This window comes from Triturus cristatus, chromosome 7 (assembly GCF_964204655.1).
Source record: "Triturus cristatus chromosome 7, aTriCri1.1, whole genome shotgun sequence".
Taxonomy (NCBI): domain Eukaryota; kingdom Metazoa; phylum Chordata; class Amphibia; order Caudata; family Salamandridae; genus Triturus; species Triturus cristatus.
In genome coordinates this window covers 1263664864-1263670863 of record NC_140590.1, presented here as the reverse complement: position 1 = coordinate 1263670863, position 6000 = coordinate 1263664864, and the positions used below count along the sequence as shown (strand labels likewise).

Here is a 6000-nt window from a genome sequence, read left to right as displayed (position 1 = left end):
CACTCTGGTGGGGCCCATAACACCAACATTCATTCTCATCAAGCTATCCGTGCCTACAGAGGGATTTTCAAATTATCCCGAACTACAGTTTCTTACTTGGATAGAGGAAACCACATCTTTTAATTACCCTAACAGTTCCTCCATCCGGAGGTTGACTGGATCATTTAGTTGTTTAGAATTTGATGAACTCTCATATTAATCAATAAACATTACAAGAAAATAAACACCCAACACAGTTCTTCAAACAATGATTTTTCTTTATCTAATTAAATTTGTAGGTTAAATCCTAACAATGCAATATTATCTTTTGTCATAATTACCTATTCTGGCTAATTGTCGTTCTCTAAGTCAGAAACTGGTCCTCAGAAATTAATCAGAGTCCTATCGTCCCGTCCTCTGCTGTCAGCATGGAGTGCCGCATAGAGTAGCATCGATCAGGGTGGGTCTCAAGCACTTTGGGTGGTAACCTAATTTCCCTCTCTGGACTACTAATATTTATACTAAAATTTACATATTACAGTATAATTTTCTTTATTTCCAGGCCTCTGGTTGGCTGAATTCAGCCTCGTCCCAATACTTTAAGAAACATTCAAAAAAGTTCACATACGGATGATGTATAAACTAAGCGCATGGGAAAAGCTGTTCCCAGGTCAAGAAAGTAACAGTCTATTGTGAATAGGTGGCTTTTGGTTCCCAGATGGCAACATTTCATCCGTGTTCAGGGACATTGGCATCTCGCCCAGAGTATTCTTCATGGTCCTGGTTCATTAGTTCATGGTGAGGACACGAAGAAATCAGTTCAGGCCTTTTCTCCATTTCTCAAATAATGAAGTCATGTACTTTAGTAAGGATTCAGTCGGCAGCCATCTTTTAGTAGGCCGAAATGGTCAACTTAAATAAAGAAACACAAGAATCGTAATTAATACATAGAAATGACTTAAACAGTGTTATTCTCTTACTAATACCCTTATGTGTATGTATTTATCTAGCCATAAGCAACATTTAAAGCCGTTAATGCTGGTTTATTTAAGCGCAATTCACATTAACACTGCCTAAGCAACACTTATCGTTTTAATATGCGTACAAACTTAGTTCACTTATTATTTTAGCCATGCTAATGCATTCCCACATATATTCTCTTGATTAATAAGGTTGGTTAGTTCATCACAGCACACTATTAATCATTAAAATTAGTCGTTTAGTCCTTTTAATATAAACTTATATAAATGGATTGGGTATATAAAACAGAATATTTTACCCGCTCCATCAGGATCGTGTAGCCTTATCGACCATTACTGGGGAACAGGACCTGTTAGTTGAGCATTCCACGCTAGCTAGCAACTGGTACCTATTGTGACATTCAACATTTGGTACTAAATGCACATTAGCCAATCAATCAAACAATAATAATAATAATAATACTGCCATTTATAGAGCGCGAACAGCTACCTCCGAGGAGGTGTCCCGGCGCTATAGCAACAGGTGGCGCGTAGGAAAGCCTGCCGTAAAACAGGAGTCCAGGGAGATTAATCTTGATTAAAAAGCCATGTTTTAGCTGTTTTCCTAAATTGCGTTTCCGAGGTAATCTGACAGAGGGCATTGGGCAAGGCATTCCATATCATGGATGCTTTGAGCATGAAAGATCTACCTCCAATCCGTGCTTTCCTGACTCGAGGGATACATAGCAGGTTCTGCGAGCTAGACCAAAGTAGATGATCCTGCTTGTATGCCCCTAGCCTATGCTTCAGATAGCTGGGGCAAGTTCCATGGAATGCTCAAAAGGCTAGGGATGATGCCTTGAATTTGAAACAAGCTTTATTAGACAATACATGTCATAAAAGCGTAAACATACAAATACAGTAAAATGTTAAAAGTAGAAAATAAAATGTCAAAAAAATAGAAAATTTGAAATATTCTAGTAATATGTGCAAATGAGAATGAATAGGATCAGTCCATCTCAATGCATTATTGTGCAATAAAATCTAGCACTGGCGAGCGTAACCAGTTACATTTATCATTTCATTGGACAAACACTAAAACCGTTGCTAAGCTCCACAGGTCATTGCTAAAAGGGAATTTCTCTTTTACCGAAGATACATTTCCATGGGCAATTATTTGCAGGCAGCAGTTGAGATCTTATGAGCCACATCCATTTTAGAAACTTTGCTACAGGAATTGCATAGCGGAGTGAAGAGTCAGTACGCAGAATTCTCAGGGCAACTTTGCATGATCTTGTGCCCATATTCCTGCATGTCTGCGCTAACCAAGCTTTCCTAGGTACGAAATAGGCAGGACAGGCGAACAGGATATGCTCGTAGGTTTCTTCTTGGTTGGTGCAGATGGGACATTTGCTATCACATGAGATAACCCATTTGGCTATAAAAGATTTTAATGGTAAGCTACCCACCCTAAATTGAAAATACAGTTTGCGGTCAAAAGGCTCGGTAATGGCGTACCAAAAAGGCTCAAATCTCGGGTGTGATTTTTTTGACAAAAAGTTCTCTGTCAATGAGGTACTGTCAGTGCGACTGATTGCTTCATGTTCGATCAGTTTCCACAATCTCTCCTTGATTAGGTCCCTCGATGGGAACTGAGAGCTAGATGTTGTGTCCCGTAGGTGAGTCAGGCCCATTCTGGCCAAGAGGTTTATGATGTCACGCAGCCAGCTAATTTTATGGAAATGATCAGCATCAATAATGTCCTTAAGTCCCTCTGCATAGGTATCCAGTTCTGGTGTGCTCTATATTCTTTGCCTCGATCCTTTTGCAAAGGTAGAATTGGGGTGCTTTGTAATTATTCGAATGAGTCTATTCTCTGATATAGCTAGCCGGTTGGGTTTCTCAAAGCCCCATAATCCTGCGCCATATAAAACTGAGCTCACCACCTTTACATTATAAATGTGCAACACCGGGCTAAGAGGCTTAGTAAAGGATGATTTAAATTTGTTGAGTAAGACACCAGCTAGTTGCCGGTGTTTTAATGACATAGTGTCAATATGTGGCCTCAACCTTAGTTCCTTCTGAAGGGTGATGCCTAAATAAATAAATCAGTCTCCCTGTTCAGGAGTGACCCTTCCAATACCATGCTACCCCTGAATAACCTATGCTGATTAAGTCATAAACTTCGTTTTTGTGGCATCAATTATTAAGCCTTGCAGAGAGCAAAATTCTTCAAAACGACGCAGAGCTCTCTGCTATCCACAGAGAGTTTTGGAAATGATGAGTGTATCATCTGCAAACATTAACATAGGAATCTTTTTACCTGCTAAAACTGGGGCATCGGTAGGAGTGATGGATAAAAATTTAGCAAAGCCATTAATAAAAAGTGAGAATAAAGTGGGAACCAACACACACCCCCGTCGTACGCCCTTCTCAATTGGAAAGCGATCAGTCTTGTTCCCCTGTGCTCCCCAACGTATTTGTGCAAGATTTCTCTTTTGGAGACGGGCAATAGGAGAGAGTAGCTCAGTGGCCATCCCCTGCTCCTGTAGTTCAACCCATAGCTTATGACGTGAGACAAGGTCAAATGCAGATTTAAGATTGGCAAAGGCAGGGTATAAGCTGCCCTTGTCGAGTACTAAGGTCTGCCAGTATATTAAGACGAATCGAAAAACCTGATGTAGATGGGAGGAGCCTAGCGCTTGACCAAGATGGCCGCGTGAGCTTTGAGCTCCCGAGACCCTCGTGCCCTCCGTCGACTATCCTGTCTCTAATCCTGTTTGCATGCATGGCATCGTGCAGATGACTTGTCAGGGAGGCGATTGATGCTACCCGCAGTCGGATCGCCCACCGGGAACCGGAGTTATGCATGGCGGAAGATTGAGGCCTATCTCCGAGTGATGCCAGGGGCTAGAGTTGGCAGGATGCCCGACCTCTAATTGAACAACAGCGGCCAGGCGAGGTGTGAACTACCGGACGGAGGTCCCCATCCTTTCACTTTCACTTTCTCGCCCTTTGTTTGCCCTGCCCAGGGAGAGCTCTCGGCTGCTTTATTATCATTTGGACGCTCTGCACGCCACTCTGGCGGCCCATCGCAGGACTGAGCACTCCTGACTCCTTTCGCTGAGAGAGGGTCATCCTGTTTGAACCGACCTGCTTGAGCCAACCATGTCGGGCAAAGCAGAGGTGGATCGTTTGAAGCCTAAGGCCACCAGGCGGGGAGCCTATACTCAGGCCAATAATATGGACCGCTATGCCCAGCAGAAGGGGTCACCGGGTGGACCGAGCCAGTCGCCGGATGCACAGAAGACTGCCTCACCCTTGGCCCCGGAGCTCTCGCTCCAGGATGTCATGGGCGCGCTCGAAGGGCTGCAGACTTCGATTGGGAGACAGTTTGATGCCCTGGCGCACAAAGTGGATACCATCTTGGTGGACGTTAATCTGATCCGCGCGGATTTGGGCAAAACAAATGAACGAGTTAAAACCCTGGACCTCAAGACCACGGGCCTCGCTGATGATGTCTCGGAACTACAGACCGAGGTCCGTAAGTTGCGGACCGAGAGTGATCTCGCCGCCCGTCGGCTGGAGGACTTTGAGAGCCGGGCCAGGCGCAACAACGTGCGCGTTATCGGGGTCCCGGAGTCCTCGGACGAGACTTCTGTAGACCTGCTAGTGGAGGACTTGGTGCTTAACCATCTGCAGCCTAAGGGTCTTGGGAAGTTTTTCGCAGTTGAAAGGGCCCATAGAGTGCCGGGTGGTAGGCCCAAGGTGGGAGCCCCACCGAGGCCGATTGTCGCCCGGCTCTTTCATTTTCGAGATCGGGACGCTATCCTGCAAGCATCGAGGGTGACGGGCCCGGTCCCCTTCCAGAACGCGTCGGTGAATTTCTATCCTGACTTCACCCAGCAGGTGCAGAGGCAGAGGCAGGGCTTCCTGGGGGTGAAGAGGCGGCTTCGGGAGAGGGAACTGAAATATGCCATGCTCTTCCCTGCCAGACTACGTGTGGTGTACGAAGACCGAACATTCTTCTTTGAGTCGCCTGTCATGGCCGATGAATGAATGGACGCTCTGCCCCGACGGCGGACGGGAGAGGGCACTGCCGCAGACGGGGACAGTGGCCGGGATGAACAAGGTTGATGTCTTCGGAACCGGACTGACTCGATTTGACTCTAGCTAATGACTTGAACAGAATGCAGTAAATACGGAGGGTTGTGGGAGGACGAGGGGAGCTCTTTCCTCCCTTAGGGTACTTTTTGTAGATTTTGGGTTTGGTAGGGCGACAGGCACACTGCAAGTTGGGGGGGCTTTGTAAGCTGCAGCAGGGGTGCAGGGTGGGGGGATAGTTGGGATTTTGGGTTTGTTGTTGGGGGGTTCGTTTCTGCAAGGCGTATTGATTATTTTCAGGACTGTTCCATGGTGGCTCTTCGGGTGTGGGGTGGGCCTCCTTACGTTTGGGGAGGGGGGGTAGGGGTTTAAGTGTTATTAGCTGGAATGTTAATGGTTTGGGAGATCGCATTAAGCGCGGGATTGTTTTGCAATTCTTGAAACGGTCATTGCCGGATGTCGCCCTACTGCAGGAGACGCACCTCATAGGTAACACGTGCTATGCTCTTAATAGGAAGGGTTATAAATTCATAGCTCATTCGGGATTCTCCTCTGGGTCCAGGGGTGTGGGCATCCTAGTCAGAGCCTCGCTACCATTTGAGGTGGACTCCACCATTGTTGACGATAGGGGGAGGTTTGTGGCGGTGGCGGGGCGGTGGGAAGGAAGAACTTTGGTTTTAGTTTCGGTTTATGTCCCGCCGGCCCTGCAGGCCTCCACGTTTACAGATCTGGGTAGGGCCTTGCTGGATCTCCCGGGGGGTATGCTTGTGGTGGGGGGTGATTTCAATGCTGTCGGCTCTGGGCTGCTGGATAGATACCCGCCCAGAGACACAGGGGGGGCTCAGAAGTGGCTTCCAGACTTTTTAGACACACTTGGCCTGATAGACTGCTGGAGGCTCCGGCACCCCACACAGAGCCAATACACCTTCCACTCCGGAGCGCATGGTAGCCTCTCTAG

At 46.8% G+C, this 6000-nt stretch overlaps 1 long non-coding RNA gene across 1 annotated transcript in view; it reads right to left on the bottom strand.

Moving 5' to 3' along the window:
* Positions 1-239: 239 nt before the first annotated feature.
* Positions 240-6000, bottom strand: part of LOC146811783 (uncharacterized) — a 49795-nt gene continuing 44034 nt past the window's right edge. The window contains exon 2 of the long non-coding RNA XR_014965835.1: positions 240-891. This is a non-coding gene — a long non-coding RNA (uncharacterized LOC146811783). The remainder of the gene's footprint in view (positions 892-6000) is intronic.